The sequence below is a fragment of the Anabrus simplex genome, chromosome 1 (genome assembly GCF_040414725.1).
Source record: "Anabrus simplex isolate iqAnaSimp1 chromosome 1, ASM4041472v1, whole genome shotgun sequence".
Lineage (NCBI taxonomy): Eukaryota > Metazoa > Arthropoda > Insecta > Orthoptera > Tettigoniidae > Anabrus > Anabrus simplex.
The window spans coordinates 395,059,154-395,073,231 of record NC_090265.1 but is presented as its reverse complement, the minus strand read 5'-3'; positions in this window follow the sequence as shown (position 1 = coordinate 395,073,231).

Below are 14,078 nucleotides of genomic sequence, written 5' to 3'. Positions count from 1 at the left end.
ATTATTATTATTATTATTATTATTATTATTATTATTATTATTCAATAATAATCCAAAGTTATTGGCTTAACGTTCCACTAATTACTACCGGGCGAGTTGGCCGTGCGGTTAGAGATGCGTATATGTGAGCTGGCATCCGAGAGATAATGGGTTCGAGCCCCATTGTCGGTGGCTTTGAAGGTGGTTTTCCGTGGTTCCCCTTTTCACACCAGGCAAATGCTGGGACTGTACCTTAATTAAGACCACGGCCGCTTCCTTCCAACTCTTAGCTCTTTCCTATCCCATCGTCGCCATAAGACCTATTTGAGTCGGTGCGACGTAAAACCAATTGCCACTAACTACGTTTACGGTTTTCGGAGACGCCGAGGTGCCGGAATTTAGTCCCGCAGAAGTTCTTTTATGTGCCATTTAATCTACCGACACGAGGCTGACGAATTTGAGCACCTTCAAATAGAACCGGACTGAGTCAGGATCGAACCTGCCAAGTTGGGGTCAGTAGGCCAGCGCCTCAACCGTTTGAGCCACTCAGGCCGGCTTATTATTATTATTATTATTATTATTATTATTATTATTATTATTATTATTATTATTTCTCTGCCGTTCCTTTTATCATTTCTGATCTGGTCTCTACACAAGCAGTCTCTCTACCATTCCTTTTATACAGTTGCAACGGTAATGCCACACAGTGGAAATAAGTGGCAGCTGAAGAGAAAGAGAGAGAACATATCTTAATTAACAACAGATAGCGTAAAGTAATTTATGCTCGACGATACCGAAATATAAACATTATATGCCAGAAAACTAAATCTTAACGAGGATCATTATAGTTCAAGTTTCATTATGATATAGGTTCTTCACCAATCAGAGTTCAGATTTTCATTATGATACAGGTTCTCCACCAATCAGAGTTCAGATTTTCATTATGATACAACTGTTTGACCAATTAGGTAAGGATAGCATGGCACCTGCGCTCAACGCACTTGCTTCGCACTTGTTTCCAAAATCAAACATGTCGGACACACATATTAACATCAATGCACCTTCTGCTTCCAATATTCCATAATCACACGGAACATTCCCGCAAATTCACTTCACCAACGGTACTATAAACTATTTTTATTTGAAATAATGCTAGGTTATGATAACCTTCTATCAAAGCTTTGAAAATATATGGCGTTATCAAGGTCTCTGATCTAGTGTTGGCTACTGAATGCATGATTCGAAGCAGTGTATCGATTTATTGAATTGTCCGAGTGAATCGATCCACAGGAACGGCGAGCTCACGGCACACGATTCAGCTTACTCCCAGTGGACAGTGCTGAGTGGCGCACTCACTGGACGTTGACGGGGAGCCGAGCTTCCGCTGTAGCGAGACAGTGAATCATGGCACATCGAAAGAATCATGAACGAGCCGGCTCAGTGAGACACAAGATGCACACGGCTCCTTATCGGCTCACTGCAGCGAGACGTACAGTGAGCCATGCTACACTGAAAGAATCGAATGCTATAATGGACTCTCGAGCTCAGCTCATTTGAATACCCATTTGCATTCACTGTCCTCTTCTTACAGGGAGGTTTAAATAATAGATGGATTTATTTGCAGTGTTAAAAAGGTAGTCACAACATAATTCTGAAGTAGCTAGTAAGTAGGTAGGCTATTAGGTTATACTATTTATTAGTTTAATGAATCTTAGTATTATAACTTAGTTGACATTTGACAATTAAACTCGACTCTAGCCTGCCCTATGACTATGATCCATGCTCATGACCACTCAAAAGTACCTGTTTTATATTGGGAAGAACGGTTTAGTATTCTCTCAGTTCATATGTCACATCGTTGCACAAGACTTCAATCATATGTGGACAGACGCAATAACAGTATGTTGAATCAGAAAACCAGCGGGCTACTGTACATCTCGGGTAGCCTATAAAAAATATGACGATTTAAAAAATTCCTCAGCTGATAGAAAAATACATATTTTCAAAAATGACTGAGCAAGTTGTTGTGCGGTTAATATCGCGTGGCTATGCGCTTGCATTCGGGGGGATGGTGGGTTCGAATCCCACCGTCGGCAGCCGTTAAGATGGTTTTCCGTAGTTTTCCCCATTTTCACACCAGGAAATGGTGGGACTGTACCTTAATTCAGGCCATGGCTGCTACCTTCCTAATCCTAACCTTTCCCACCCTGCGTCGCCAGAAACCTTCGATGTATTAGAGTAACTAGCATTTTTTCTAAGAAAGGAGTTCATAGTATGAAGACCAGATGGCAGCTGCGAGCACTGAATGCTGTTGCTGCTCTCTTACCAGCACATAATACACAGATGCAGTAGGAGCGGTGACCAATGAGCCGTGAATCGGATCACTGTATCGATTCAGTAACGTGAACGGAATCAAATGAATCGATTCAGTAAAATGAATCGAATGTCCCATCACTACTCTGATCCGCTCAGAAAATCAATAACCCAGCGCATGCGCTCTGCGTTCTGTTCAGTAAACGCAACTGCCAAGCGATATCTCAACAGAAATTCTGAATGTTTAAAAAATAGAGTTATAATTATCGTCGAGCAAAAACAGTCGTATGCAACTCGCCTATAATGGTAATTAAGACACGAGTATTTTATCAAACGAGCGAAGCTTAATTATTGCCATTATAAGCTTGTTGCATAATGTACTAATTTTGAACAGTTTTATGTGCTTATGACATTGTACACCACAGAATTTAATTTTCTTCCAGCTCGGTAATATATTGGGGCATCTGGGGTTAAGGGAGTCTTTCATTTCCACCTCCCTCCATGACTCCCTTTCCTCGTATTATTTTCGCGCCCTCCTTGTCATTTAGAGGATTATATTAACTATCTTCCTAACCAATATGGGCTGATGATCACGTGGTTTTTGTACTCCATAAAAGCAATCACGACAACAATGACCGTACTCGCCGTTTAACTCGTTACCATGACGTTCGTCGACCGAGCGAGTTGGGTACGTGGTTTGTGTCACGTACTTATGAACTTATATTCGGGAGATAATGGGTTCGAGCCCACTGTTGGCAGATCTGAAGATGGTTTTATATGGTTTCCCATTTTCAGACCAGGCAATAGTTTGGGATGTACCTTAATTAAGACCACGGACGTTTCCCTTCCAGTCCTAGCCCTTGCCTATCCTTTCGTCGCTGTAAGACCTGCCTGGATAGTGCGACGTAGAAATAGCAACTTTGCTCAAAAAAAAAACGTTATTCGTGAATATCTCTGGAAAAAATATTTCTGAAAATATTTGGAAATTAGTGAAAAATATAAAAATCGCGAATATTTTCTTTGTTGTTACTAATTGCTATATAAATTTGCATAAAACTTTATAAATCGGAAATTATATTTTTGGTAACTTTTGTAACGTACAGTTTATTCGATGCAACAAATATTAACAAATATATATATTGCTGTGCGACTGTATACTAATCAAATAATGTACAGTCTAGTGCACTCTCCGGATATTCCTGAACTTAAATATTGAGTTTCATTAAATTCTGTCCAGCCGTTTTCCCCTGATGTTCATACAAACGAACGAACGAACAAGCGAACAAACAAACAGACTGAAAAAATTTGAACTGAACCCTCCTCTGACTTCCGCATACCTAATCAGAGATAAAAGCGAAGTATCAGACAAAATCGTATTTTTATATGTGTAGATGAATTATTATTATTATTATTATTATTATTATTATTATTATTATTATTATTATTATTATTATTATTATTATTATTATTATTATTATTATTATTATTATTATTGGTAAACTGGTCAAAATCATTGTACAACAGTGACCATCTAGACTGACAATTCGCGAGATTCGTTATAAGAACAAATTGTTGGTTTATTACATGATCTTACCAGAGGTACTTATCTGTCAATTTAAAGATATTTTCTCAGTGACTTCTTCTGAATTAGTATACTCTCTCAACTCATACTGGCAGTCCCTGAACTTAGCATGTTTACAGTTATAATGATTTCGCAATTAATAACAGTCATTAAATCATTTTCTTTGTTTTGCTTTCAAGGACTTCGCTACACTTCGTTGGTCTCGTTCAGCCGCCAGAAAAGCAGCGTGTTAGGAAATTCAGAGGACGTTTCGTGATGACAGTGAAGGCAAACAATTACTGCAAGAGAGAAAAAGAAGAGCAATTAACCGACAGTCACTAATTCTCCCCCAGATAGCGATCGCCCAAGTCTACAGAAACCGTTCCGATGGACAAGAAGAAGGGGACAGTGAAACGGAGAGCAGCTATTTCCTCACGTCAGTGATAGACTCCAGTTTTAAGTACGAAACACTTGACTCTCGCTTTACGCAATTACTTGTTTCTATGAAATAATCTTGTAACATGAAATCGAGCAAAGTAAGGTGAAGTACGCATAAGGGTTTCTTCTTCAGAAGGATAAAAATTAAAAACTTTTCAATGAGAAAATTTTAATGAATATGACAAAACACTTTTTATTACTGAATAACTAGATGAAGATACACTATGTCGTGAAATACTGCACAACGAAAATAAGGTTGTGAAAAGTTTGAAAATCTTCCCTTTTATAAATGAGCTGGTATCTTTGAGCTGCATATTTCAAGAGTTTCAAGCACACTTAGTCAATGAGGTCATGGCATAATTTTAAATGTTTTCTATTATTATTATTATTATTAATTATTATTATTATTATTATTATTATTATTATTATTATTATTATTATTATTATTATTATTATTATTATTTAATCAGTTTACCGTCCATGGTTGCTTTTTACCCCGAACTCAGCGAGGGATCCCACCCACCTCTACCGCCTCAAGGGCAGTGTCCTGGAGCGTGAGATATTTGGTCGGGATACATCTGCGAGGAGGACCAGTACCTCGCCCAGATGACCTCACCTGCTATGCTGAACAGGGGCCTTGTAGAGGATGGGAAGATTGGAAGGGATAGGCAAGGAAGGAGGAAGGAAGCGGTCGTGGCTTAAGTTAGGTACCATCCCGACATTTGCCTGCAGAAGAAATGGGAAACCACGGGAAACCACTTCGTGGATAGCTGAGGCGGGAATCGAATCCCCTCAACTCAGTTGACCTCCCTAGGCTGAGTCCTCCAGTACTCGTACCACTTTTAAAATTTCGTGTCGTGCCTCAGGGGTGGCAGCTAACCATATTAACCACTACACCACAGAGGTGGACAGTTTTCCTAATATTCCATAATTAAATTCTGATTTTCCTATTTCTAGCTTCGCTTTTATCTGGATAATCAATGTGGATAACGAAACAGCATGTTGACTTTCATACTCAAACTATTGGGCCAACATTCTTTCCACACACAAAATGACTGAAAAATGTTTACCGGTTGTGACTTTTTACATTAACATTTTTAAATTGCGATATAGCGTAAACACATAAAATAAGATCGCGTATAATGAGGGACATCTGAACTTAACACTTCTATATTCATAACGATGTCTGTGCGTACTATAAAGAAGCATTACCATTTGCGCTTCGCTGAAGTACAAACCGCGATGAGTTTGTTTTTTATCCAGTAATAAGTGCAAAACACCACCGATATACGCTGTCTCACATCAAATTAACATTTTCCTGGTGGAAGATGGTGATTAAGCGTTTTTCAATAAGGACAATGTATGAAACGGAAAATTTTACTACGGGTTATTATGAAAGATTTCAATCGATCGTGAAAAAGAAATCTACAGTATTACGAAGAATAACGTGTTAAACTCGAGTGCCTTAAGTAACTTCTGCTGGACTTAGAAATGATTAATAGCAAAGTAACTGGAAACCCTTGCCAATGTACAATTTACCCCGGTAAATCTTGCTGAAAAATGTCCTAAGGAAACTATTTCATGTTAGTAGAGAGTTTCAACTAAGTTCTCGAACACCTCGATCCTGTAATTAATAATAATAATAATAATAATAATAATAATAATAATAATAATAATAATACCGAGCTCGATAGCTGCAGTCGCTTAAGTGCGGCCAGTATCCAGTAATCGGGAGATCGTGGGTTCGAGCCCCACTGTCGGCAGCCCTGAAGATGGTTTTCCGTGGTTTCCCATTTTCACACTAGGCAAATGCCGGGGCTGTACCTTAATTAAGGCCACGGCCGCATCCTGCCACTTCCTAGGCATTTCCCATCCCATCGTCGCCATAAGACCTATCTGTGTCGGTGCGACGTAAAGCAAATAGCAAATAATAATAATAATAATAATAATAATAATAATAATAATAATAATAATAATAATAATAATAATAAACGCCGAATAACTTGGTTGGAATGTACCTTTCGTGTACTGCGAGCTTGTATTCGAGAGATGGTAAGTTGAACTCCAGAACTGACAGCCTTGAAGATGGCTTTTAGTGGTTTCCTATGTTTCTACTAGGAAAATGCTGAGGCTGTACCGTAACTAAGACCAAGACCACTTCCTTCCAGTATCCAGTATTCGGGAGATAGTGGGTTCGAACCCCACTGTCGGCAGCCCTGAAGATGGTTTTCCGCGGTTTCCGATTTTCACACCAGGCAAATGCTGGGGCTGTACCGTAATTAAGGCCACGGCCGCTTCCTTCCCAGTCTTAGCCCTTTCCTGCCCCATCGTCGCCATAAGACCTATCTGTGTCGGTGCGACGTAAATCCAATAGCAAAAATAAAACTTCCTTCCAGTCCTAGAACTTTCTCACATCGTCGCCAAAAACCTATCTCAGTAAGTGCAAAGTTAAACCGCTAGAAAAGAAATAGCAGTCTAATTGCCTTTACTATCCCGTGCAGGTATTTTCATTTGACATTATTGAGACTGCGTGTGTGTCAATTTTGATGTTCGGTTTTGCTCGACCAAATGGTAGAGATACTAGAACTCAGTTAGGTGACCTATGACTGAGTTTTAATTAATTTTGTCGGGTAAACACTAAATGTGTTACCAGAGATCTTTTACATACTGGTATCGCACACCGTAAAATGCCGAATAGACTTCTTTCTGACATTCGAGAATCCGACTGCCTCTAGCGAATCTGAATCCGCGATCTTGGATCCATGGGTTGATACTCTACAACTGATCCACTGAGGGCTGAAATCTTAAATGCCAACCACTGGCCGGCTCCGTAGCTGAATGGTCAGCATTGCAGCTTTCGATTCAGAGGCCCTGGATTCGATTTTCGGCCAGGTAAGGAATAATAGCCGCGTCTGGTTAGGCCCCTTAGCTCGGGGAATGGGTGTTTATGTTTGTCTCAATGCACTCCTCCAGCACAGAACACACCACATAACCAACCACCAAAGAGACATGCAATAGCAAATACATCCATCCACATAAGGCTGGTGTCAGGAATGGCATCCGGCCACAAAACAGGGCCAGTGCGAAACAGTTCGCGCCCGCGACCCCGGGGGGAATGAAATAAAATAATAAGAATAAATGCCAAGCGACTACGCCGAGATTCGATCCCTTGAGCAGTGGAGGTGAGCGTCTAACCACGTTAACTACACAGAGGATCACCTGGAAAATGTAATCACTGTTTAACAATGATAGCTCTCCATTAGATGCCAGCCATGAAAGACAGACCAAGCAAGTCGCAGATCTGGTTATGGTGATCTGATATATCAGAGTTTAAACTGCATCATTGCTTTCAGTATAAAATGTAAGATGTTGTAATCAAGACTTTTCAACTAAAGCCTTAAGAAGTCCAAAATGACATTCGATAAAGTTGTTTTTAGAAAATGCCGATGTTGATAAATACAAAGATTGGATGCAACCTTGAATAACTCACGAATAGTTGTGATTTGCGCGAAAACATTGTATGTAGGAACTTCTACAACACTTAATAATGTATGAGAGCGTGATAGGCGTGTGGTATTGTCACCGATTCCTCACAAAGGCAGTCGCGGTTGGAATCCTAGCCAATGCACGCGGGGTTTTCGCAATGAAAAGTCACCTCCCTGTAGTTCGGCTTTCACGTAAAACTGGAGGTCTCCTGGCTATGGTCATGACAATCAATCAATAAATCAATCAATCAATCAATCAATCAATCAATCAATCAATCAATCAACCAATGAATCACTACTGATCTGCATTTATGGCAGTCGCGCAAGTGGCAGATTCCCTATCTGTTGTTCTCCTAGCCTCTTCTCTTAAATGATTGCAAAGAAATTGGAAATATTGAACATCTCCCTTGGTAAGTTATTCCAGTCCCTAACTCCCCTTCCTATAAACGAATATTTGCCCCAATTTGTCCTCTTGAATTCCAACTTTATCTTCATATTGTGACCTTTCCCACTTTTAAAGACACCACTCAAACTTATTCGTCTACTGATATCCTCCCACGCCATCTCTCCACTGACAGCTCGGAACATACCACTTAGTCGAGCAGGTCGTCTCCTTCCTCTCAAGTCTTCCCAGCCCAAACTTTGCAACAATTTGCAACGCTACATCGGCAATCACAGAAAACCACAAGTTTACAGCACTTGCTCGCTTATTGCATGATACAGAAAAACAATTTATATGGATATCCTAATCATTTCAAATACTTTGTTCATGAATGAATAATTCAATAAACAGTTCGAATTATCTATTCTAATTTGTATTTTAAAAATTCATAAATCCTTGCTTGTAATTTTAGACTGCACCTCTCACTTCTGCCAACTTGAGTGAGAGAAACACGCCGTTTCTAATAAAAATACTCGTGGAATCCAACCGAAGGCTCCATTATATAGTGAAATCATTATCATTAGAGGCACAATATAAGCGAATGAGTGACATTTCGTAAAGCAATTCATTCTACTCCCGTTTCGTCATTCATAATGTCATTAATTTATATTCAACATTCCTAAAATGAATGTCTCATGGTAGAATATGTAGTTCATTTAGTGTGTTGAAAAATAGACATTCTGTACATTAGGATGGTAATAAAACATAGTCGTCGTTGTGTCTGCAAAAATCACTATGTGATATATTTCGCTAGTTGCTTTACGTCGCACCGGCACAGATAGATCTTATGGCGACGATGGGACAGGAGAGGGCTAGGAGTGGGAAGGAAGCGGCCGTAGACTTAATTGAGGTACAGCCCCAGCATTTTCTTCAGGGCTGCCAACAGTGGGGTTCGAACCTACTATCTCACGAATACTGGATACTGACCGCACTTAAACGACTGCAGCTATCGAGCTCGGTGTAATATATTTCAGCTTAGAACTTTGACCGGTAAGTTTCTGTCATCTAAGGTTCAATATTGTGTGAATATTGTCAGGAATTCTCTCTCTTCATAACATACGCGTTGCGGGTCAGAATTTCTCCAAAAATATGATCACAGATCTGTTTTCGCAGGCGCAACGACGATATTACGTCAACTTTGCTCTTTATGCAACTTTGAAAATTATTTGGAAACTGAAAGAAAAAAGAAACAGCATATTAGGACCTCGGCCTGCCAAGACAATTGTTGCCCAACCAGATGGCCTGCGGATACTGGACTGGAACATGGTCAGCGTGACATCCTCAGCCGTATTTTCTTGCCTTCCTTGACTGGTTCTGCTGGTTCCTCATTGATCTCTAGAGATTGAGTGAGCCACATTCCATCCCTAAATTCAGAATTAAAATATCTGGTTTGGCCGGAAATCGAATAGGGGGATAAGAGGCAGGCATGCTACCCGTACACCGCGAGACTGGCACGATGTATGTGTATATAACATTAAAAGCGATCCCAAAGCGTGTATTTATTTATTTATTTATTTATTTATTTATTTATTTATTTATTTATTTATTTATTTATTTATTTATTTATTTATTTATTTGGCTGGTGGGTTGGTTGAATGGTTTGTTTTATTTAGTTAGTTTCCTATCGTTGTTATGTGTGGCTCAGGTTAAATGATCCTCGGATAATAATATTCATTGCGTAACAATTGGTTTAGAAATAAATGTTGGTTCGTGAGACCTTTGAATTTAGAGTAACTGGAGATATTATTTTAAAGGCAAACTAACAATAGAAATTACTTCTCTGAATATTTACCGATTTTTTCTTAGATGAAAGTACTATAGTACCATATAAGTGTCGAAGCATTCTATATAATGCATGGGATATACAGATAGTTCCTGGCCACCAGCTAGAATTCTCATAAACAAGGTTTTCTAATGTGCACATTGTTTCACACCAATCCTCTTTAGGTTTACAACCACTTCTCTTTTCACCAACCACTTCTTTCGGTTCTTCGCAAGCAATGCCTACAACTGTATGGCTGGGCCCACTAAGGATTCCGTTCTTTCATTCTTATGTATGGTGATGGCGTAGATTCTACGAAATTAGCAGGCAGATAGTGCACTAGATCATAAAGGTGAAAATTATTAACTTCCTTAAAAATTGTCTTATTAAGCTCGTACTTCAATGATGTTGCGAAGGCGGTCTCCGAAAGGGCAGGAGACAGGAAATGAAGTGACGTTTTCAATCTCGCCCCTGTGTGCCTGCAACGTGCTTGGTGCTGGTTTTATCCATCAAGAACTCTCACTGGAACAACATTCCCCAGCAGTTTAATAGCATTGCATCATTTCTATCTAATGTGTTCTGTCGATGAATTAGGTGAAAGTTAGGTCCATAGTTAGCTGCTTTCATGGGAATAAACACCTCTCAGACGTTTTCTCGATTATGAGATGACATTTTCTCTACCAAATACCTTTCTTCCTCATTCTGTTTTACAAGTTTTTTTTCTTGACGCACTGTCATTTTGTGTCATGAAGTGAAGTAATTATTCTTATTATTCTTCTTCTTAGATTGTCATTAAAGTATATTATCTTGAATCATTACACCATCACTATCATTTTACAACACATAGAATTACATATCTAAATTGTTTTCCAAATTCTTTGCATTATTTTGACCAGGATTACCACCTCCCATAACACTCTCGAACTAGGCTCACATGCGGCCCCAAATTCCCATCGGCCATCTATGAAAAGTTTCTCCACTTAAGATCCATGAAAATGACACCTTTCTCCATTTATACAGCGTCCCAATCCTGTCCTCAATTACATTAACATCTACGTCACAGTAGCATAGATTATCAAACTAAACCCACGTGTACAATAAGAAAAGAAGGAAGGTTATAGTTTCAATCAATTGACTGTTGATACTGCGATCTGAGCCAAGGGACCTTTAGTTAAGGCGAAATACTAATCACAGAGATGTGACTTGATTATCAGAAGTTCCATATGCACTGGCCAGGATTCGAACTATGGCTTGTTTAGTAAGAACAGAGAAGCCTGTGGAAACGCCACTCGGCTGGCAAGCCGCAAATACACAGCGAAAACATGAATCTGACAACTATAATGGCCTAAGCTTTCGAACTAAATAACAACAAAAGTCTGTTGACGTTCCTATTACGTACGCGCAGCTCTGACGTCTTGAACTTCACTAGGTTAACTTTCACTGAGTACTGGCTACTACAAGTATACACGGAAAAAAGAAAAACTTGCCCCGTGTTCTACATAAAGTCACCTTACATCACCTTAGAAGTAACGACTAGTTTAATAATCCTACTAAAGAAGACGAAGGACGTCAAACAAAATGGAATGTACGGTCAACCCTACATAAAGGAATTAGGAACTATAATAATACCAAAAACTTGATATTAAACCATTCAAAGTCACACAGTGCCTACTACCTCAGATCTGTAGTACCTGTAAGTTATCTTGGAACAAATAGGATTTTCGTGGAAGGTACCTGCGGTATCGTGGTCAACAATTCTGTATCCCCGTTCCAGATCGCAAAAGCACAATGTTGTTGATATCGTTGTAAACCGCCTACTGCTGTTTCTTGGAAGATGCAGTGTTTTTACATCCATCTCTTGGCACAGTTTAGAGCAAAATGTATCCTCTACCGAATTCCCAGCCTCATTATTTTATGGCTGTAACAATATGGAAGCTGCTAAGGTGAAAATGGTGCTTAGTGATGGCATATAGAGCACGATAAGTGCTTCCGGGTGCTGTGAAGGTACTAATCATAGCGTCAGTCGTATTGCAATAGCACATTCTAGCCCGGGGAGGAAAGCAATGAACCGGGCGAGTTGGCCGTCCAGTTAGGGGCGCTCAACTGTAAGCTCGCACCGGGGAGATTGTGGGTCGAATCCCGCTCTCAGCAGCCCTGAAGATGGTTTTACGTGGTATCCCATTTTCACACCAGGCAAATTTTGGGACTGTACCTTAAATAAGGCCACGCCCGCTTCCTTCCCACTCTTAACAGCCGCCATAAGACCTATCTGTGTCGGTGCGACGTAAAGTACATTGTAAAGGAAAGCAATGACAAACAATGCCAAGTACGCCTCATTTTAATACCGTTAACGGTTGTTTAGATTTTCTTTTCTTTCTTTCTTTCTTTCTTTCTTTCTTAATCTGCTTACCCTCCAGGGTTGGTTTTTCCCTCGGACTCAGCGAGGAATCCCACCACTACCGCCTCAAGGGCAGTGTCCTGGAGGGTGAGACATTGGGTTGGGATACAACTGGGGAGGATGTCCAGTACCTCGCCCACGTGAGAACCTGCTATGCTGAACAGGAGCCTTGCGGGGGGGGGCGGGGGTGGAAAGATTGGAAGGGATAAACAAGGAAGAGGGAAGGAAGCGGCCGTGGCCTTAAGCATTCGCCTGGAGAAGAAGTGGGAAACAACGGAAAACCTTCCGGGATGGCTGAGGTGGGAATCGAACCCACCTCTACTCAGTTGACCTCCCGAGGCTGAGTGGACCCCGTTCCAGTCCTCGTAACACTTTTCAAATTTCGTGGCTGAGCCGGGAATCGAACCCGGGCCTCCGGGGGTGGCAGCTAATCACAGTAACCACTACACCACAGAGGCGGACTAGATTTCCTTTTAAAAATGGATATATTACGGAATTACGTCATCAATTTCGCGACAACATTGTAACCATGACAACCAGCGCTCGTCATCTTTGTATTCTAGGTATTCTACATAAGTGAACCGCGTGCATTCAAGATCGAGCATGTCACTCCGTTTATGATGGCTACGAGCGAGATTCGTAGACGCGACGGAAGTGAGTGAAGCTCGAATATGTTCTCTACATGGGGATGAAGAATATGCGTATCCGTATGACCAAAGGTTTATCCGCCACGTTCAAAATCACCGGTGATATAGCAGTCCATACTCGCGCCAACATAGAAAACAAGAAGTTTATGTAGGGTTGTATCGAGTGGAATTTCTCGTCCCTCAGATCGATTCCCAATTCGATAAAGCACTGGATGCAGCGGAAGAAGGACGTGTTTACGATGATCCGTCAGCTAGATCAGGCATCGTCAGTCGAAAGCGAAATGCCTTCGGAGCCAGTTTGCTCCCCGCTCTTGAGGAACGAGAGCAGCTTAGCGAGCAAGTAGGGGAAGAAGTAGGGGAAGTTCATGGCGTAGTACGCACTCACGGTCAGTGGAGTAAAGGTAGAGCACATCTTTCTGGACGGGTTAGATTGCGACACGATACACGTGAACTCATGAGAGGTGACACTAGTGTGTTTCCGTCTTTATGCTCACACCACACGACGTTCAAGCCTAGTCTGTAAATGTTGCATTCACTACGGAGGAGAGTACAGCACAGCGTAGGCCCTTGACGCCAACAAGTTTCAAACCTTCTTGAGAAGAAGAGTATTTGCTACTTCAAGAAAATAAAACACACAATATTATGTAATATGTAATAAAATATCGAATCACGTTAAAAAAATTAATTTGCAGCGCCGTTGTTCCTTACGTCATGCCAACAAGTATGATAAATATGAAGGCCGAGAAAGTATAGCGTTACTTGAAAGACTTAAAAATAACACATTTGAGGATGTACGTACATTTCATATTACCCTACTCAACTCTATTTGTATTATAATGTCTCACAATTCCTCAGAGATGATTTATTTATGTACCGGTATGTATTTCATTGCTGTTGTTCAGATTGTAACATTTCCGAGAGGCAAGTAGGCCTACAGTACGGCCACGATATGCAACCCGCCTGTCCGCTGCTCTCTTGTCACGTGACAATCAGCCGTCCCGAGCGGAGCAAGTAACACCGGCTCCCTAGAACAACTACGTGATGACGTCTGAG